Source organism: Calliphora vicina, chromosome 2 (genome assembly GCF_958450345.1).
Source record: "Calliphora vicina chromosome 2, idCalVici1.1, whole genome shotgun sequence".
Taxonomy (NCBI): Eukaryota; Metazoa; Arthropoda; class Insecta; order Diptera; family Calliphoridae; genus Calliphora; species Calliphora vicina.
In genome coordinates, this window is record NC_088781.1 from 101,288,025 (window position 1) to 101,311,747 (window position 23,723).

The following is a 23,723-nucleotide window of genomic DNA, read 5'->3' on the forward strand; positions in this document are numbered from 1 at the left end:
AAATACAAATTTTTGTTTTCCATAATTGAGATTTTTGAAATCAACACAAGTTAAAACTTTAACTGCAAATTGCTCTATGTCGAAAGAAAATTGATTAGAATTTTTTAATCATTTGTAGAAGTAGTTTTTATTTCCGAACACAGCTATCGTTTACACATTGTACGTCTAGTACATTAAACTTTATTTATTAATTTTATAAATATGTATCATATTTACCTTTCAAATTTAGTGCACACTTCAATCTTAAATTCAAATTACAGCTTACAGTTTAACAAACTTTAACTTTAATGTACGTCAAAATAATTAAAATTGTGGAAAAAAAAACTCAACCTTGACTTTGAACAAAGTCGTTAAATTTGCAAAATATTTCACAGTGCAAAATTTTACTTCATTACTTAAGTAAATTCTATGAAAATGTAAATGTTTTTGAATGAATTTTTAAAACACACATTTTTTAACGAATAGCAGTTACGCTATACCTAACTTTGAGTGAGTTGTAAAATAATTAAATGTACAAGTATATTAACCTTTTCGCTACAAGTATTTATTGTGAAGCTTAATAAATGTTCTCTTTGAATATAATATAATAAAATAAATATGCTTTTTTGGGTATATCTAAAAACATCATAAAGAGAAATCCTAAAATTTGGTTTTTATTCAATATGAAAACTTTAATCACTGGCAAAAAATTTTGATTCGCTAAAAAAAAATCAGTAAAGTTCTTTTTTAAATGTAATATTTTTAGTTAAACAAAATAAAAATTAAAAGAAAATTATTGAAAATTCTTCTTAGGACCTTAAAAAACCATAATCTATCAAAATTTAAAAGGTTTGTTTTGTTTAGAGAATTTCAAATACCCAAAATGAGTCTTGTATCCAGATGTATACAATATAGAGTTAAGTTTCACCAAATTGAAAAAATAAATAAATTAATTTAAATACATTTTATTTATTCATTATTAACTTGTATTAAATAATTAATTCATTATATTAAAATTCTAGTTTTAACTATAATTTAAAAGTTTAGATTTTATGAGAACCCTTTCATTTCTAAAATAATTTAAAACTAATGTCGAACTACCGGTTGCTATCTCATATTTATTTTAATAAATATGTAAGTACATATTTATAATTATTAGTAGAGTAAAACATATTTAACTAACACTTTTTTATCGTTATGATGAGTGATTTCTCATTCAATATTTGTACCTTGCACTCAATGGGAATCTGGAATTTGTTTCTAATTTAATTTTGCAAAATAACTAGAAATACATATATTTATCATTTATAGAATGGAAATGCACAACGTTATTTAGTATTTTGTTTTAAATAATAATTAAAATTTATAAATTTGTAAATGTTTGAGATGTTATAAATTTTTTCTCGTACCGTTTTTGATGTGTATTCAAGTCAAAATTAAATGAATAATAGGACAAAGGTATTCAACTGTTTGTATCAACAATTTTTAATATTTATTCATTGACAGTTTCCAATATACTGTTGTACTGAGCGTTTTTAAAGAAAGTTCTTAACTATAAAGTGAATCCGGTGTTCTCTAAGATTATTTAACAACGGAACATTGTTCAAGCATTCGCTAACTTACAACTAACTCGACCTCGCTGTAAAGCTTAAACTTAAGATACAACTTCTTATTATCAGAGTTCTAAAATAATAAATATATTTTATTTGCTCAGCTATTTCGTTAAGAAAACTAGTTTGTAAATTGTTGGGTCTACCATCACAGGTCTAGTCAAATAACAATGTCTTTTGAACATTCAAAACATTGAACTAATTTATGATCCGTCTTACAATCCTGATTGTCAACGACTTATTTTTATTCCCACTAGAGTTTTTCTTTTCCCGCACTTTTTAATTTCCCGATTCGGGATTCATTTTGAAATTTCCGGGATCTCGGGAATTCCCGCCTAGGACAAGTTATTCAATTTTAAGAATGTAGACTTCGGTAAAAATCTAAAAAATGTATTTCGTTTTAAAATGTAATTGGATACAAATAAAAAAATCCAATAGAAATTTAATATGAAGAGATAAACTGACTCGATTTTTAATTTTAGTTATATACAAACGTGTCACCATTTGTCATTGTATCGGAATTTCCCTTAGATTTTGTTCTACCTTCGTTAGATTCCAATTAATTCGCAAAAAATAAATATGTATTTTAATTTCGAATTCGAAATTAATGTTTTAAAGATGTTAATTAAAATTTGAAAAAACCCAATAATATTAAACAAAATTCAATTTCACGGAATGTGGTTTTATTTAAAAAATTTTAGTTTTCCATTTTCGATCGGAATAGAATTCTGTGACAGACGTGAACATTCATGAGTTTTTGGAATATTTTGAACAATGAACTTTTTATTTGTCTATTTGGGTTAAATCTTTTTTCTTGTATGAATCTTATGCATTAGTTTTGAAGCTTTAAGCTTATTTTAGAGAAAGTCAAGTTCAAAAAACGTCACACAAAATTAAGGATTTCGGGATTGAAAATTTCTCGGAATTCCCGTGAAAACTCTAATATCCACACATCAAATATCAATTGGTTTTGTAGTTTCCTACTTCGGAGTGTTGAATTTATGCCAATATCGGTTCAAATTAGAGTATGCAAAATCGTAACCAAAAACCGGTCAACCGGTTTTCGAGAGTGAAAAGATGAGAACTTTGAGATATCGCAATGAAATTAAAATAGATTTTAATTTAGTGCGGATTTTTAGTTGTAAAAACTTCGAAAAAGACAAATGCATAACGGCCCGCAAGCTTGTGTTTCTAGTCAAAGTCTGTTTCAATCTAAACCTTCCTTAATTTCAATGATCTTTACCAGAAAAACCCTACAATAACTTGAGAGCACAGCCATATCGAAGGCATTCTTTTAACATTTCCAAATGATCCTTTTTTCCAGACGACGGCCGAAAGGAAGATATGAGAGTTTTGTGAAGAATTTTTTTTTTTAATATTTAGTACATTTTTCATCCGGTAAACGATATACAGAAATAGCTGCCTATAACTTCTAAAATATGAAAGAGTCGTCAATATTATTGATAATGAAAAAATTAGAAAAATCGCTCAATTTAAGCCAATTTTATTTTTTAGAAAACCAAAAAATTGACTCCTAAACCTCTCAGTCAATTCTCATTTGACTCTTATACAGAATTCTTAAAAATGATCGTTATGAATCGAGAGATATGTTTGGCCACACTATTGAAAATCCTAAAAAAATCGGCGATCGGATGAATCTAGTTTTCTGCATTAAAACGACTAAAATAATGGTTGATTTTGAGAAGAATGAAGATATCAGAAACCCTATTGATTTAATAGCCCCACCAGACTATTTAAATTACTATGTTAAATATTAACTAAATATAGATATTTGTTTAAATTTATTTACTTTACAAATTAAATTCAACATTTATTGTTAAACGATTATTAAGTAATTACGAGTAATTTACAAATATTAACAATATCAACTACAAGAAATTAAAAAGTAATTATTTTCTTCACAAACATGATAAATGATTGATAGTATTACTTAAATTAAATCTTGTAATTAGATCATTTGTGTTTTTAAAAATATAGCTACAAATCACTTGTAATTCAATATACTTATTAGTAAAACGTGCCGAGTGAATGCTTATTTTAGCAAAGTGTTTAAATAATGTAAATCATTATAATTTAGGAAGTAAAAATCAGCCAATAAAAAATTATTTGCTGAACATGACAATTTTGTAACTGATAACAAACTTTTTACTTGAGTTCATTAACTGAAACTATGAAAAGAGAGGGTTAATAACCCATCGACTTATTATTGGTTTCAAAACAGAAATCGAAACTTAATAAAAATTCAATTTATTTAGAGAACGCTGCAGATTAATTTATTAAATAAGTATTTATAATTGATTAAAACCAGAGCATCAAATTAATTAATTCAAATTAAGCTTTATTCACTAAAATCTTAATTCAGAATTAATAAATGTCAACAATTCATTCCCAACGAAACAAATTATTTAGCTTTATAATCAAATTCACTTAACCTTTGAATGATTAAGGTTGAAAGAATATTTTTAGTTTAATCGTTTACAAAATGAATTGAAAACAATTATCTAAAACCTGTTTGTAATAGATTTGAATTGATGGAAAATTTAATTAGTCAATAAATTTTATTAAGTTATTTTTTAATGGATTTGAATTAAAGAAAACTTGAATGATTCAGTAAGAAATTAATTATGAAAGGAATAAATTCGATATGTTTAAATTACAAAGGAATTAAGCCTATGAATTAATTCGTATTGCATTCTTTAATGGAATAGTTAAACGGTCAAATTGCATGTGATTTTGAATATTTAATTAGAATTAATTCTATCGAAGCATTGATTAGAACTAAGATAAGTCATCAAATTTTGACTATTAATATGAAGGTTTGATTTTCTTAACATTTGAAAATTACCAATATGGATGTTAGTGGAGATAATTTTCAAATATTTGTCGAAAAATACGTAACCACTAAATAAGATATACATATTTTAATTGTTTTATTTGAAAAACTTATTTTATTTAAAACAAATCACAATTTTATTTTAGTTAGTTTGATAAATATTTTTTGGTAATTTTTAAGCACAATAAGTTTTTTTTTAACAAATGGCTAGAGTGAAGATTTTGCTAAAATTTAAAAAGCAAAACAAGTAAGAAAGTATGATCGGTCAAGCCCGACTATATAATACCCTACACCAAGTAAATGAGCAAAAAGATTTTTCTTTTAAAATATCAATAATTTATATTCGTGAGTGATTTTCGAAATTGGCTTTATATGGGAGCTATGACCAATTATGGGCCGATCGCCATGGAATTAGGTCGTGTGATTTATGTCTATATGAAAGTTATTTATGTTGAATTTGGTGTATATACCGACATTTTTAAGAGATTTATGCACGTTAAAGTGATTTTCGGAAACATATATAAATTAACATTTATGAGGGCTAGGTAAAATAATGGACCGATTTCAGCCAGTTTCAATAGGCATGGTCCTTGTACCAAATTTTATAGCAATATCTTCAAAAATGCGACCTGTACTCTGCGCACAAGGTTTACATGGACAGCTAGCCAGCCAGACAGACGGACATCGTTTCGTCGACTCAGAAAGTGATTCTAAGTCGATCGGTATACTTTAAGATGGGTGTTAGACCACTATGGTGGTGTAGGGTATAATAATAAACGATAATGCTGCATTAACAAAAACCTAACTCATGAGAATGTTTTGCTATGTAAAGCGTATTTTTTAAGCCCAATAGAACTTACGAACTCTGTCAAACGAACTGTCCTACTGCGCTCGCTTTTTGATATTTATGATCAGTATACTCGATTCGATGACTGTTTTATTCAGCGATTTTTGAGTTCAGTGATTTTTGGCTTAACGGGTTTGTTAATAAATAAAATTGCCTCATATGGAGTTAGACCAATCCACAACACACTCTGCAGACTCCATTACATCTAGCAAAATAACGATGAGTTCGTTACCGCACAAGATCAATGATTTTTTAGTTTGAAAATATGGATGTAATTGATTCAGGCGGGATGTGGTTTCAATAGGATGGTACTACGTGACATCGGTTTATTGAAATAAAAATTGAGAAATGGACCTGTAAATCATTTCCTGTGGGGCCACGTGAAGTCACTAGTTTATGCTGATAAACCAGCAACAATTGACGCCTTGGAGGCTAGGAAATCTAAAGTCCAAAATAATTGGACTTTAGATTTCCTAAAGCGAACAAGAATAAATTTCAGTGAATTTATCAATAATATTTAAATTGAGAAATTTTCTCAATCACTGGTTATTTTTTATCGTGACGATAAACTGACAGTTCTCATACAAAAATTATATTAATTGGAAGTATTTCATTACGAAAAACGATAACCAGAGATTGAGAAAACTAAAACTAAATCTTATTAAAATTAATTATAATATGATTACTTTGAAACATAATATAATTACTTTGGGTCATATTATGTATGCTTTGGATCATCATATGATAACTTCAGAACCAATCATGATCATGTATGACAATGTTATGATCATATTTGGTTATATGTAGTATGATGTTATAAGATCACATTATGATTAATAAGAAAATCGTATGATGTAATATTACGACTATATTTGATCATAATATGTTATTTTATGATACTAATAATGATCATAATATGTTTGGACTACAATCATAAATCTTATTAAAATATGTTGCCCTTAAATTATGTTTACCACAACCATATTTTACCTCTGCGTGATAAGAGACGATTGATTGATTCTTTAATTGGATCAAGGCATCGTCGAGCAGTAATAAAAAACCAGCAGATATTCAATAAAATACTTAGTCACTAAAAGGACCAGACAATTTATATACTATTGACAATACTATACTATTTAAAAATTTTAAATTATTTTCTATTTATAAAATTAAATTAATATTTTTGTTAATATAAGCTAATAAAAAACTAATAAAAATACAAATTTCTCAAGAAAAATTGTGACCTATTAAATGAATATTTGGAAAAGTTTCCATTGTAATGTTAACCACTGTACATTCCGATTTGAAAAAGTTATCTTTTAAAAAGAATTAAGCTATTGACGTCAACTGTTAAAAAACGTTGGTCCAACATTGGACAACCAAAAATATTGTTTAATAAATTAAAGGGCATTCTTAAGTCTATGAAGGCTACTTAGTGGCAAAACTTTTCTAATTTAATTTAGTATTAAAAAATTACATGGAATTCTGGGAATAAAAAGATTATTTTTTCCGAGAATGTAAAAATTCTGGGAAATTGAAACCCTACTTAAAGTTCAAAAGATTAACAGACTGCGAAAATAAAGGTACATATTAATTAATACCGTGATTAGTCACATTATGTAGCAGACAACAATTTTAAATAATTACTGCTTGAATTTTTGTTTAAACTTTAATTCAGCAAAAAAAATCTGTTAAAGGTCGTGTAGAGTGAGTGTGCAAAAAAATAACAAGTTTTTTGTTATTGTCTAAAGTACAATAACAAATGACGATCACAACTTTGCTACCGGTTTAAGAATTTTGTAATTGTTTTTGAACTATGCATTTATTTTGCACTAAATTATAATTTATTTACCTTTTTACACTCAATTATTATTTAAATATCAATTATTATCTAATAATATGACAACACAGCAATAAATGACCGATAATTCTAAAGTAAATAGAAGAATGCATTACAGAAAAAAGAACAAGAAACCAAACAACAACAACAATAATGACAATGACAACATTTTTGTTTTTATTGCAACATTAACAGATGGTGAATTACACTTGCAATTACATACAAACATACTCGTGCATTCATACAGAGAAACAAACGTCAATTGAAATCAAATCGTCACAAATTGAACCAAAACAAAAAAAAAAGATTAAATAATTATTGGAAAGCAATTGTTGGTATTAAAAGTAGAAGAGAAAGAGAAGTGTCTTTGTGTAAGAATATTAGTAATTATTAGGGTATCCAAATTATTCGACTTTTCTTTTGTTCGAATAAAATGAATAATTCGAACAAGAGATTTTAATGATTAAAATTAATCGAATTATTCGAATAATAAATTTTTTTAAAATAATGTAATATTACAAGTTTTTTCTTCGTAAAGTTGTACGTCTAAATTCACCTTTAATAACATCACTTAAATACATTGTAAGATCACTTTCTTTGTCTATTACATCATTGTCACTGTCAAAAACTTTTGCTATATCACATTCTCTATTATCTTCAATTTTAACATTGACATTTTTATCAGTATTATTTATTTGACCAAAAACCAAAATATACAGGCCTGTCACAGAAAAAGTGAAACGAAAATTTCATTCGAAATGAAACGATTTTCAGTTTTCAAAGGGGAATTGATATTTCTTTGTAATTATTTGTTTTTCTAAAATTTTTAATCAATTTCTGTACCAAAAACTACACTTTGTTTTAATATATTGTAAAAAACGCTGTCAAATTTAAATCAGAAATACAGAATTATTAAATATTTTTGGAATTAATAAATTACTCGGAATCTGAAGAATGAAAAACGAAGTGAAACCATTCCTAACAAAATGTGTGACTGTCCTGTATGTAAAGCGTGACTAATATAAATTTGCGACTTTATCAGATTCTAAATAAAATCCGGGATGACACAAGACCATTTATTTCTAAGTATTTCTGAAAAAACTTGGTTTTGGTTCTACTGTAAATTGTATAAGAAAACGTGAACGCAAACCGTTAATTGGGTCAAATCCATTATGTATTTAAAATCAGAATTATGAAAAATATAAAAAAAATATGAAAAATTAAATCAAATATTTTTAGCTGTTTAATTCGTTATTCGAAAACTGTAATTTTTAAATTCTTCGAATAATTATTCGTAAGAAATTGTTTGATTAATCGAACGATTATTAATAGAATGGATACCCTAGTAAGTATATGTGATTTATTTCTTGTACTGATTGCAAACCGTTGAAAAGGAGCATTTTATTGTTTATTGTTGTTGATGATTTGTACCTTGATCTTTTTTATTAAATATTATTTTTGTGCTGCTACTATACTGTTATTGTTGTTATTATTGTTGCACTTAATTAATAAAAAATTTCAAAAAAGAAAAATACATACAATAAAATACGCATTGAATTGTAATCTTGTGTCGTTTATTAGCATTTTTATTTTAAAAATATTTATTATTATTATTATTTCTGTTTGATTTAATTACTATAAATACACTATTTCCTAAAATAACACAAATCAAAGTTCAATATTTAATTATATTTAGCACTTAAAATGAACCCAGTAAATTGTATGTACTTTGCAATGGCTTGTGGTTGACTCAGTCCCTTTATGTTTGATTTATTTGTACACAATATTAAAGTCTATTTTTCCAGGTTGATTTTGTATAGTATTTAGAATGTACACACAGCTTCTAAAGTGAGTAAACACCAGTGAATTATATTATTTTTTTAAATAATGAAAAACACTAGAGTCCGACCTAAACCTTTTTTTCAGAACCGAACCTAATATTCGGTTTAATCTGCAACAAATCGAAACTTTTACATGTTAATTAATGGATAGATTTTATGATTTTCATTATATTGAAAAAATCAATTAATTCTATGGTGTTTACTCCCTTTTGAAGTTGTGTTTGGGGTCATTTTAACCCCAAGTGCAATTAAGGGTTAATTTTAATTTTCCTGCTGTTTTTGTAAATACTAGACTTTGTGTTATATTTTTCTTAAGTTTTATCAAAATCGGCTCAAAAATATATAACATTTCGCTATATTTCCATGAGAAATTCCAAATATTTAAAAAATTTTACCTTTGACCTTCACGATTTAAGGGTTAATGTTTTCCGATTTTAGTAAAACTTTCAGACTATATTTTTAATAACCTGCACTATAATATTCAGAATAGCTTTTGCTTAAAAATCATAACAGTAAAGAAATTCGGCTCATTCGCCAAAATATGGCCAAAAAAATAGTTTTTCTCGAAAATCGCAAAATTTAAATCGCAGGTACAGAAAAACTATAGGAGATATTGTCATACTTTTTTCATATTTTTATTCATATTTGATCAATATGTTCTGAAATTTGTTTAACAAAATTTTTAAAAATTTTAAATTGGAGTTTTGAAACGGTCAAAATTCGAAATTTTATTTTTTTGGAGCACTCTAGTGTATATACTAGAGTTCCTAAATACCAGGCCTTTTTTCATTCCCGGGAATTAATAAAGAATTATTTTAATTTCCGGGAATTCCCAAAATGATTGTCATTATTTTCTCTAAATATGAATATAGTTCGAAGTTGTAATGTTAGGCACCTTAATAATTCCTTTCAGAACTTAAAATTTCAATTTGTATTACGAAAATTTACAGTTTTTCTGGTTTTGTCATGCCGAGAAGTTATTTTAGTTCGGGTGACAAAAATTCACTTGATCCATCGCAAACAATATTAGAAATTGCATACAGGAGTTGGCCAAATGAACATTGACGTCATAAAAGTATCGAAAAAAGTATGTAATTTTTAATATACATATATAATAGGAAAAAAAGAAAAATATAAAATAAATTTAACTTTATTTCCCCCCCAAATGGTTGACCTGGATCCGTGTCTGGGATAGTGTATTATTGAAAATTCAATTCATCATCCTTGATTTGCATCATTACACTTTTATTTTTAACTTGTATTCCAATTATTATTAATTTTTTTTGCACATGAAATATTAATTATTAAAATATATAAAAAAAAATACAATTTAGCAATTACTGTCAATCACTTGTCAGAAATTCTATTAGCGTGTTATCAATAGTTTTTATTTACAATCTGCTAATAAATCCTAAAACTGTATTAAACAGTCATTGTCAGCTAAATTAACTTTTAAATTTATACTGCCAGAGATCGTGTAATTAATGTCAAATTAATTTATCCTTGGTAATTAAGATATGGAAGCACTTACAGCCTAATGAAAAATATTAAACTATGACAGAAACTACAATATAAGTAAAGGAACCACTGAACTAAAAGATCTAAGATTCTTCAGATCATCAAAAAGAATAGGCGTCTCTAATTCTAGACATTCAACTTGTTGATTGCGAAAATTTAAAGTTTAAATACTAAATATCTCAATTAGATTAAAAATATGCCACTTTAAAACTCCGTCCTTCAAAAATATTGCACTTTTTCATACTAAAGAATTTTTATAAATATTCTTAATGTGACTGAGTCAGAACCAATCAATGATTTGTGTTGAATAAAATATTAAGAAAATTTATAAAAAAATTTTAGTATGAGAAAGTGCAATATTTTTGAAGGACGGAGTTTTAAAGTGGCATATTTTTGAATCTAATTGAGATATTGACTTCAAATTTTTTTTGTAAGACCAAAAATTAACTTATCTAAACAAAAAAATATAGCTCGGAATAAATGTGGATCAAATTGTTCCTAATATTTGCAATCCTATTAAAATTTTGATATAAATTTTAGTTTTAGAAACTCAATGAATATGTAATAAAATCTTTATTTATTAACGAAACTCAATGAAATTTTCAGCGTTTTTTAAGTTTCTCATTCTAAATAACAAGGTGTAAAAAACTTGTCAAAAGGTGAAAGGGAATCCCGCAATTCCTAAAAATTGGAACGAAAATCCCAAAAATGGTATTTTTTTCAATTTTGTCTATAGGGTCCACATTTCCTTCGGGGCTGGGAAAATAATTTAGGGATAAATAGGGAACACATCAGGGTTTCCAAAACTGCTTTCCGTTTTCTGATCCCAGCTTTGGGATTTTAGAACATGTGGCCCAAAGTTGAAATTTTGATAAAAAATAGGTCAATTTCCAAAGGGCGTAGAGCCAACATGTTCGAAAAATAGGACATGTTTTTTATACCAAAATGTTCTCCGCAAAGAAACTTTATAGAAAAACATAAAATTGTTATATGTTCTTAAAGAAAGTTGTTTTTTAATAAAAAAAAGAGTTATGTCACCTTTTTGTCCAAAAAACAGCAAAAATATACTATTTTTTGAATTTTTAAATTGAAAATCTGTTATTTTTGGATTCGTAATTGACATTGCTCTGAAATCTTCTGTATGTTGTTGGTAATTTAGCTGTCTAACTAACAAAAAAAAAATTCGAGCCCATTCGGTCCAAAAGTGCGCCCTATATTTTTAAAAAAGCGGACCAAGGTATGGCAACATTTTAAAATTTCAATTTTGAAATGCCTATAACTAGAAAATTATAAGAGATAAATAGCACACGCAGGCATGTTTTTTCAAGATCTAGCCGATTTCCAAAAATATAAAATTCTTTGAAATCGGATGGGAAACAAAAAAATGGCACATGTTTAAAAATTTTACATGTCGAAGGTACCCTACTTTGAACCTTCATAGCGCCGCCCCTGGATTATTTGTAGGGCCCATTTTAATAACTTAAACTCGAATACTCCTTGGCTAAGCCCAATTCAAATTTTATCCTGACCGGACCAGCCGTTTAGAAATGCCAGATTTATTTCCAAAAAATTTCGATTCTGCCCAACTGTGTAATGTGTCATCGGGAGAACAGCTGATTATAGAAATAGCTCGCGATAATGTCAAACTACACATATAAAAAATATTCGCCGGTACGCTTTTATGTCAAACTACATATACAAAAATTAGTGAATTCGCCTGTATTTATTTCAATTTACCACTGCAATCACCTTCTTAAATACACCTTGAAATATAATCTAGCTAACTAATGATGGTTCAGACGAAAGACAATTACAGCGATAAATAATTTTTAATTATTGAAGAAGACATTGTCAGATGAAACACATTTAAAGGTTCTTCCGATTTATTTAATATTTCATTTTCCATTTATTTTCATTAATTTTTATTTCACAAATAAATCATAGTTTGAAACACACTTTTGATTTTAAAACATGCAGTATTTGTTAAAAATGATTCATGTTCAAAGTACACTGACACAATTAGTGAAGGAAAATCGTTATCAAATTGCATCATCACAATTTATAATAATTTTTGGTCCAATTTACCAAGCCAGCTACAATAATAGATAATATTTCATTCAATACATATTTTTATTCTAAAATACATAAATCTAAGTAGACAACAAGGCATCGAAGCAGTTTAATCAATAACAATGCGCTAGTAACGCAGAATTTGTTTCAATAATTGAAATTATAACGCTCCACTGAATTTAACTTATTTCTAATCTAGTCTAAAATTCCGCCTGGGGACTTAGTAATTAAAGTCCCCAGCCGGAATTTTATATTAGATTAGAAAGAAAGTTCTTCCCAAGACAGCATTTTGTAAATGTAGTGTGAATCATGTACAGTTGCGACCTATAGTTAAGTATAAATTTTAAGCTTAATTTAATTAAGTTTATTAACTGTCCTACTCTTCCAGGGTTTAAACAACATTAATAAATAGATCTTTGGACTTTTTATTTTTGTGCCTTGACCACATAACAATTAACTAAACTACAAAGACATTTATCGTTATAATTATACAATTAAAACAAATAAATACTCGTAGCTTATCAAGCTACACAAAAATGTTTCAATTTCATACAAATTTATTATAGCAACTAGTTATTCATTTATTTATACAATTTCGTCATTTAATAAAATGTGGTACAATTCCATTTAAAATTATTATCAATTGGAAAAATGTTTAACCAAGTAATTATAGAAATGAAAAGTAATTTGCACATATCTTTCTAAGTAATTTGGAAAAAAACCAGTTGGAAATTTAACATCACAACAGTCGCTGGAACTCCTGACACCAAATTGCATCCTACGTAAAGCATGCCATTTATTTATTGCGATCGTCTAGATAAATAAGATATCTTTGGTGAAAAGAACCGAATTTAATAGAAAATGTAAAATATTAGAAAAATATGGTGTTATCAAAACCATTCTGCGTTTAGACTATTTGTCTCGTGAAGCTGTAAACCTTAAAACACTTCCCTCAATCAATTAAAGAAAGTCCAAGAGCTTTCTAACTATTAGGGCGAAATAAATCACATCTGCATTAGACTCTATCCAACAGATCGTTAGCAGCGAACTCTATTGAACAGATTGTTAGTTGCGAATTGTGATCATTGGCTTTGGAGTCCTTCTTTGGATATGGGAATTTTATCAGATGTTTTTTTTTATTTTTTAGTTTATCACCTGCTTCTTAATTGGAAAATTGATCAGAAGATCACGAGCTTTGATAAAAATACATGCCTCGGATTTCAAATCAGCGAAAGCTGTATCAACAGATCGTTAGCAGCGAATTTTGACTTTATTGAACAGATCGTTAGTTGCGAATTGTGACCATTGGGTTTGGAGTCCTCCTTTGGATATGGGAATCTTATTTGATGTTTTTTTTTACTTTTTAGTTTATCACCTGCTTCTCAATAGCTACATCTTCTGTATAGAGGAAAACTTTATCGAAAGATCATGAGCATTGATAAAAACAAATGCCACGGATTTCAAATCAGCGAAAGCTGTATAATGCTGAAGTTTTTTTTACCGGAAAGAACATCCTCTAAAGCTGGAGGTCCACACCCCGCGTTTTACGCTTTCTCGCATTCTACGCGGCTGTCAAAAAAGTAGAATCAATGTAATTGTACGCTGCAAGTTACAAGTACAAAAGCGTAGAATGCCTTTACGTATAGAATGCTTAAAATATATCTACTTTATACTTTTATAAGCGTCACAAGCGGAGCAAGAACATGTGAGCTGATTTTGACAATTTATATTCTTTTTTTAATGTGTATTTTTCAATTTTAATAAATTAAAGCAAGCTGCAGAAAAAGCGAAGTTTTTTAGTAATAAAACAAAAAATTTACGCTTAAAAAGCATCGCATGTAACTTGAAGCGTAGAATGCGAAGCACGCAATGCTTTAACTGTTACAAAGGCATAATTTTGATCAAATTATACTATCACAAGTTCTATGTATTTGTTTTATGTCCTTCCTGCACCGTTTCTCCGCACTCTCAATCTAATATTTTTTTATTTTGGAGATCAGAGACAGGAAGTACAATGGTCTACGACGTAGACAGAATATAACCAAAATCCTGAAGCTATTTAGTGGGAATTGAGTAGCACTTCTTACAGGCAAGCATATTCCGAACTGAATGAATATCTCATTACATTGACTGTATAGCATAATATGGCAAGCTCATAGAAGTACAATGTGTAATGAATTAGTTGTTATTAGAATTATTCTTGAATTTGGTTCTATTCTTTCTACACGAGTTAAGAATTCTCACCTCTCTGACCATCCAAAAGTAAGATTAATTCACATTTTATTAGATGATCATGGAGAGGAAGAAGTTATGCTCTACGAGAGGCTCTTCTACAGCCTTTTATATTGAATGGAATTTCATTTATTAAACATACACTTCAATAAACAATAAAGCGAAATATCTAGTGTATAGACAGGAATCGGATATAGGTAGAGTCCGCTTTTCAAATATATAAGAACATTCATAGCACCAGCTTTACTTTAATAATTTGAACTATGTGGAGTTGTACCCTTGACATTTTTATTGAAAACCCCACGTTTTGACGAGCCATCTGTGAGCATTTGCTTCTGTGTGGGGTAGGGTGCTCATAATTTTCATTGCAATTTTTTAAAATAGAATTTTTTTAGTGAAAATTACCTTGTTCGAACAAGAACATAACATCGAAAGTGTTATCCTTACGATACTAATTCATTGCGCACAAGAAATTGTTTTTTGTGTAAATAAATCTAGATTCGGCAAATTTGGCGACATAACATTTGGTGGGGGACTGGGGATTTTATTGGTGATATTTTGAGAGACTAAAACTGAATTTAAATGATTTTAAAAGTACACTCATAAAAAAAATTGAGTAATCCGTACTTAAATCAATCCGGAGCGGTGTCAATAGTAGGGTAAGTACGGATTTTCTTAAACCGAGTACATAATACTTGATTCAAGTACGGATTCATCAAGCCCAAAAATCTTAATTTTAGCTCTCTCTAAGTACGGCCGAGATTGAATTAATCTTAAAATGAGCTTGATTCAAGAATTCTAAACTTGTTTTAAGCACGAATTCATACTTGATATAATCCAAAATCGGATTGATTTAAGAATGTCCGAGATTGAATTAATCCCAAAATGAGCTTGTTTCAAGAATTCTAAACTAGATTTAAGCACGAATTCGTACTTGATATAATCCAAAAATCGGATTGATTTAAGTATGTCCGAGATTGAATTAATCGAATTAATGTATACATTCCATTACAGCGGTATTTCCAATACATACATTTATAAGAAACAAAAATCACAAAAGTGGAACAAATCGGGGCTGATAAAATACTTTACGGATTAATTAAAAATACATCAAAGTTTCCAAAACTAAATTCCGTCTTTTAATTACATCTTTGGGATTTTAGAACCTATAGGCAAAAATATAAATTTTGCTCAGCTCCCTATAAAAAGTTACACCGTTCCAAATTCGGAACATATAAAATAGAGCAAATTTTTTAAGTTTTTTCCCAAAAAGTTCTTATTATTTTTCTTAAAGAAACAATTTCTTGGGGATCGTATATATAACATAATGTAACTGTGTAAAATAAAAATTGTCTCATTTAAGGAAACAGAGACCCCCTATTCAAAATCAGACCTATCCAAACATGGTTAATTTAGAAGAAAATTTAAAGATTTATCTAAACATTTCTAAAAAAAATCCAGATTATAAAAATATATTATTTTTGGAAGGCCGTTTATGTTATATATGTAAATTCATCAAAAGTTAGTAAGATATCTCACGGAAAAAACTAAATTTTTGGAACATATTTTCCTCGTTCTAGGAATTTTGGTATTTCAGTACAGACAATGGGAATAGAAATCAACTTTCCTTAGCCCATAAATAACTTACATAAATACATGATTCATACATCAATATATCGGGAATTCTTCCGGCTCGGTTGCTATCGAAATCACCAAAAATCACTAATTTAAGCTATTTCAGGTTTTTATGGTAAATGTATATAAAAGAGTAACGTTAGTACAAAACTAATAAAGATACAAAAAAACTCAAAATTGCATGTTACTCCATTTAAAAAATAAGCTGACAGGTGTTTCGTACTTTTTCGAAATTCGAACCTTTTAGGGGAAAAAACGGGTAAAAACTGTAACTGTAAACACTTTGAGACATGTCTGTAGCATTAACAATTTTTGCAAAATGGAATATTTTTAAATTTCAAACTTGAGGGGTGTCAAGGAGGAAAATGGAAATTGGTACTTTTCTCCTAATGCTACTTTTTCAATATTTTAAATTATTTCACCTATCGACATTAAAGTTAGCTGATATGTATTTGAGTAAAGTTAGTGTTAGAAATAGGGGATTATATTTAGGTACCAAAATGTGAGAACTGAACTATAGGACTTTTTTATTCTTCCAATGGTACCTTTTGAATTTTCTATAACAACGGACTTAGAAACATGAAATTAAGCATATATGGTCCTAAGTGAGTGAGAATTCTATGGGGAGACTTTTTGGTACTTTTTCTTTATTCGAATGGTACTTTTTGTAATTTCTTCAACAATGAACCTAGAAACATGAAAAAAAGCTTATATGGAACCAAGTGAGTGGGAAACCACAAGTGGCTGCTTTTTGGTACTTTTTGAATTTTCTATAATAATGGACCTAGAAATATGAAATTAAGCGTATATGGTCCTAAGTGAGTGAAAATTCAAGCGGTACTTTTTCTTTATTCTAATGGTACTTTTTGTAATTTCTTCACCAATGAACCTAGAGACATGAAATATAGCTTATATGGACCCGGAATCCACAAGTGCCAGCTTTTTGGTACTTTTTCTATATTCTATTGGTACTTTTTGAATTTTCTATAATAAAGGACCTAGAAATATGAAATTAAGCATAAATGGTCCTAAGTGAGTGAGAATTCTAGAGGGAGACTTTTTGGTACTTTTTATTTATTCTAATGGTACTTTTTGTAATTTCTTCACCAATGAACCTGGAAACCTGAAATAAAGCTTATATGGAACCAAGTGAGTGGGAAACCACAAGTGTGGACTTTCTGGTACTTTTTCTATATTCTAATGGTACTTTTTTGAATTTTCTATAACAATGGACTTAGAAACATGAAATTAAGCATATATGGTCCTGAGTGAAAATTCAAGGGGATACTTCATGATACTTTTTCTTTAATCTAATAGTACTGTTTGTAATTTCATCACCAATGAACCTAGAAACATGAAATAAAGCTTATATGGACCCGAGTGAGTGGGAAACTACAAGTATGTGCTTTTTGGTACTTTTTCTATATTGGAATGGTTCTTTTTTTGAATTTTCTATAATAATGAACCTAGAGTTTCCAAAAAACCGAAGAATTTCAAAACCGCTGTTTCGGTTTTGTGATAACTTATTAAATATTAAGTGTTATAGAAACAAAATTAGTTGATAATATAATATATACAAATTTAAGATTCAAACTTTTCGGGTTATGGTTTAGTGAATGCGAATTCAAAAGTGATAATCAATGGTACTATTTCTTTAATGCAATGGTACATTTTGAATATTTTATAATAATAAACCTACAAATTTAAAATTAGGCACACATGATTCTGAATGAATTTGAATTCACAAGTGCTAACTTTCTTTTCATTTTCTATAATAATGGACCCAGAAATATGAAATTAGACATTCATAATGGGAGTCTTAATAGTACTATTTCTTTCTTCTAATTGGGGTGGCGAAGCGCACCGGGTCGGCTAGTTCTGAATATTTATAGGATATATTTTTTCTTTAAAATGTTATTTCTCTAATCCTAAGGTTTTAAATAATGTCAAAACTTACGGAACACAAAAATATGTGTTTTCATAATTTAGAATTATTTATAGAATAACGGTAACGGTATTTTAGCAACAATGATATTTAACTCGACTATTAGCTGTAGTCGACTTAAATGGATATTTTTGGGACAACAGTAGCTTAGAGGTAACTGTAGTCAATTATGTTGAAAATATAATTTTGTGGTGTTGGAAAATTGAAAGGCAGCTCTCGATTGAAAATCATTTATACAACTTTAAAACTCCTAATTTTCCATTATGGTATAATAAAGCGCCTAATCAACTTCAAAAGTGTGATTTTTTTTGTCGCACTTTATTATATATAGTACCGCTAAACTTTTGCGAGATTTGTTTATATGTTGGGCAACGCCAAATTCAATTAGTCGATTCACAAGGTATCCTATCATGTCATATTGTCATAATGTTCAAATATTTAACAATGGTTTGAAAAGTTTGTTGCCTTTCAAGCAAAAAATTTCCTAAAATAATACTACGCTGTATGCTATGTTTATTGTGTTATCGTAAACAACCAGCAAAGACCTGCGCCGAATTCCTAAGAGTCGATTAAGCCAAGCCGCCGAGACGTGAAATGTTAGAACATTATGAAAATATGACATGATAGGATACCTTGTGAATCGACCAATTGAATTTAGCGTTGCCCAAAATACCTTTTTTTAATAAGTATATTCACATTAAAAAATATTAAAATAGTTTATTCTTCAGGGAAACAGTGTTAGATTTAAATTAAATAAAAAGTAATGGAAATTATGCTATGAACTGAAACACTTTCGTAAATATAGGTTGTTCATACTTTCAACGAGTAGCAATCAATATTTAAACAAAAAACGGAGAAATATTATCAATTTTATTCTTTATATATAATATTTACATATTTATATATATAGATTTCCTTAATGTATTGATTATTTTTACGATTAATTGCAATTTGACAATCAATTTCTTTTGTTACGTGTTGCTGATTTAAATACATATAAAAAAAATAAAAGCACATTCTTTGTTTACAATTTACAAATAATAATGAAATAAAACAGTTCTTTCTTTTATTAAATTTTAATATTTTAAGTTCTTTTATGTAATTTTTTTATAAAACAGCTGATTTAGTTTTAGACGGGTTTAATTTTTGTTGTTTTTACTTTTATTTTTAGCTTTTGGCCACAGATGCTGTTATTGTTTTTTTTATTATTATTGTTGAGAAGAATTTTTAACACAATGAACCTAAAACTGGATATATTGCTCTTGAGTAATATTTTTTTGTTGATATTTCGTTTGTATTTTTATTTATATTGGCAATTTGCTCATAACCGGTTTAAAAAACAATTTGACCAAATTTCTTTGAACACTTTTCACTCATCATAACAAAACTAAATGAAGCATATAAATAGCAACAACAACACTATTAATACAGGTAGCATCCAAAACATAACATCTCTGCAGAATCACAACAAACTGACACACTAAACTCACTCCCTCCCTCACTCACAAAATAACAAACACGCACTTTCCCACACACATTTGAAATGTCAACAGCATCATTCAAACAGCCGTTATTTAGCAAAGTCAAAGAAAGTCTTTTGTTTTGATAAAAACACAATTATAACGTTAACTACACAGCTTCATAATTAAAGCATATTTATGCAAATGTTGGCTCGCAGAAATTAAAAAAAACTCACTGTATTCTTTGTTATTTTAAATTATTTGCAATGTTTCTTTTTTTATTTTTTTTTTTGTTTTAATTAATATTTCAGCAAAAATAAAACTGGATCGTATGTACGTTCGCTGATCGTTTGCACGGTACGCGTTGTAACTTGTGAATAATGAATAAGAAAAGGTAGAAATGTTAAGGAAGGAATAAATGATTGTATGAATGGAACTCAACACAAGTCAACTGAATTGAACTGAACTCAAAACAATGCAAAACAAAAACACACAAATAATCCAACCTTACCGATCGAGAGTAGTAAACACTTTGCTATTTCTTGTCAAAGTAAAATAACATGGAAGTACTCTACACTCTAAAATTCATCTACTACTCATACCACTACTGTTGTCGTTTATAGCTGATGTTGTTGTTATTATTTGATATTTCGTACGATTGGACATGATCGTAACGTGTAAAATCATATAAAAACATTTGACATTATAAGCTAGTGTGTGAGTGGGTATATGATTTGTATGTGTAGAAGTTTTATTTTCTTAGCTGTTTTATTGTGGTTGTTGTTACTTTTTAATTCATATCAGTTATTGCAACAACAACAACAAAAATAACAATACTTTTTAATTTACCCAATATTGTGCTGTTGTTGCAGCAAATATGAGTGTTGTCTTAAAATTACTTTCAAAAAAAAAAAAATAAAATCACAAACTATTTTGGATTAACTGATCTACAATCATTTTAACAAAGACTCTTTTAGCGAAATAAAGGGTGTACAAATTTTAGGTTATGTAGTAAATCGATTGTCAAATAATGAAATGTCAAGAATTGATCTCTGATCATTTGACATTTATTTAGTACAAACTTTTAGCCGTAGAACTTACTTTTTAATTGTGAATATTTACCATCAAAATATACTGCATTAGTCATATCGGACGTCTGCTAGGCCCGACATCATATTCCATTATTTGTTCCAATATTTCTACATTACATTTGAATCAATAAAATTGAATTTGTCAAATTTATTTCATAACCTCAAATTTTCAATTCAAATCACAGCTGAAACACTCAAAAAGATCAAGGTAATTTACATTGCACATATCCAATAAAACTTATACATATAAAGCAACTAAACAATCCTTACCTTGTCCGATCGTCTTAGCTAATTCTACTGTTCCAGCTATTCTTTCATCTGTGATGAATTGCGAAGGATCTAAATTACAATGAGATATACTATTTCAATGTTAATTTTCTATTTCAGTGATGGATTTATATTTGACTGGTTGGTTAACTTTGCTCAGATCAGCCCGAGCGACGTAATGAATTTCATTGCTTCAGTCATTCCTTGATATATGATGAATTATAACATTGAATTTTAACATTCATTTCACTGACATTTGTTTATTTTTATGTATCTATATTTTGTTCATCGTTTAATAGATTTTTGCATTTGAATGTGATCATTTTTAATTCAAATTACCGTTGAAACGCATCAAACGTTTTAGCAATGTAATTTACATCGCACATATCCAACAAAACTGACCTAAAACTTTAACAGAACTGCTCGATCGGCCTTACGAATTCAACCACCTTTTGCATTGGAGTATCTAATAAGATTATGCAGATGAACAAATGACTCCTACACTGACATCAGACTTAAATTGTCGAACTCTAAAAGTATTCCTTCTGAAGATTTAAGTTTTAGTAGTCTCTAGCTGCATTGTGATCGCACATCTAACTTTAATGTTCTAGTTCCATGCTCTAGTTCCTTCACCCAAACTAATGTCAAATAGTTTGGGTGATCTATTTCGCGGAACTTAAACTAGTTTGTGTTCAAATAGACAACTCATCTTTACACCGATTAATTAGCATCTTAGTTCATCCTAATAAGAAAGTCAACAAAGAAAGAAAACTATGTTTTCTCGAATATATTAGCCTGAATAATACTAGGTTCATATGAGGAGCTTAACCAGAGTCCCTCAGAACAGACCCAAAAACCTGGTGTATTCCGTGGTGTCCAGGACTGCAAGAGAAATTGTCTTGTCAGAAGGTTGGTTAAAGAACGAAGGTAGCATACTGAAGATTCTTACACGCCCACACGTTCTTCTTCATTAACATCCAGATTCTGATAGAACAGATGAAGTCCGAATCTCCTCGCATCAACCAATGACTCCTTAACATTTTCTTCAGTTCCGAATTGTCCAATCCCAAAAGTATTCCCTAAGAAAATTACTCTTTTTTCCTGCTCTCGTTCCTGGAAATTGGTCTAGTTCTTGCACCCTATCTAATGTCAAATAGAATGCCCAACCAAGACAGCACATTACAATGACTAATTAGGATAAAATAACTAGTATTACTGTGAATGTAATTGTGATAGTAAAAGTGTAATCCTGGCAGCAATTGAGTTCCTCAGATCAGATCCGAAAGCCTACATCATAGTTCATCATAGGACTGTCAGCGTCTTTCGTGGTGTCCAGAGGGATTATGTTGTCAAGAACAATGTCAGTGAGTTAAGATTATCCATATTAATAAATAAAGTCGGTATCTCCTTTGAAGATAATACTTTTAATTTAAAGATTCCACTCATAATAGTCTCAAAATATAAAGCGGATCTTACACTAGCTATTAGATCTTGGACTAGTTCGTGCACACAAAATAATTTCAAATAGAAGGCCTAACCAAGCCAGTTCATCTTTACAATGAAAATGAACTAGTGTGAAATTTCGCTGACTCCTAACAATCAATATAAATTATTACAATGGTAATCACAAAGAACATTCTCCTACGTTTCGCCTTGCAATTTACAGAATCTTCTTCATAATCCAGACCTTACTAGTGGTGTCTAAGACCACAATGTTCAGTAGACAATCCCCTCAACATCCTAGGCCTAATCCAAATTCCTGGGATGTCCACCTTTACAGAATAACATTTCGCTTCGTCGGTCTCCAGATCCATTAGAGACACCACTGCTATCCTAGTTATTAAGTTTCTTAATCTGAAGAAATTTTCCGCCTGCTTTCGTGTAATAGCAATAACTAACTACTACATACGATAATGATTAATTAATTAATAGATTTACAGTATTTAAAGATTTTCAAAGCAAAAAAAAACTAAAATACTAGAATTAAAATAAAAAAAAATATTAAAATTTTATTGCAGCTGAAACGATTAAATAAACTTCTACCGCCTGGCGTTGTATGTACATACATATATACAGACTTACATACGTTTAACGTGCAATCTTAGTAAAACGACCCAGCAACGCCGTTAATTAGAGTCTAGAGTCCATACTTATCGAATTTATAATTCATTATTATAACAATAAATTCCATATCAAATTATTAAATGTTTCATTTCTATTTGATAATGATTTGTGTGAGTATTTCAAATAATTCCAGAGTTTTACAAACTGTTTAATTTTGCATTTTAAATAAAATATTCAGGAAACCAGATAATACAGCCAATTAGTCAGTTCTACATATTGAAATGTTTTAAGTTTACTCGAAACATAATTACTGAATTAATTATGGTGCAATTCTTATGATTTGTAACAATCAGAAAGTTTTTAAAATTAATCTTGGGGTAATATTAAATTTGTCAAATAAAATCGTTATTTTAGGTTTAAATTAATCTTGAAATGTAAGATAACTGATTTAAGAATTTCTGGTATTTAAC

General features: G+C 28.6%; 1 protein-coding gene across 1 annotated transcript in view; it reads right to left on the reverse strand.

Annotated features, from left to right (window-relative positions):
• LOC135950066 (ATP-binding cassette sub-family G member 4) overlaps positions 1 to 20,327 on the reverse strand; it is a 33,226-nt gene extending 12,899 nt beyond the window's left edge. The window contains exon 1 of the mRNA XM_065499563.1: positions 20,068 to 20,327. The gene's annotated coding sequence lies outside the window, so the exon portion shown is untranslated. The remainder of the gene's footprint in view (positions 1 to 20,067) is intronic.
• Positions 20,328 to 23,723: the final 3,396 nt, after the last annotated feature.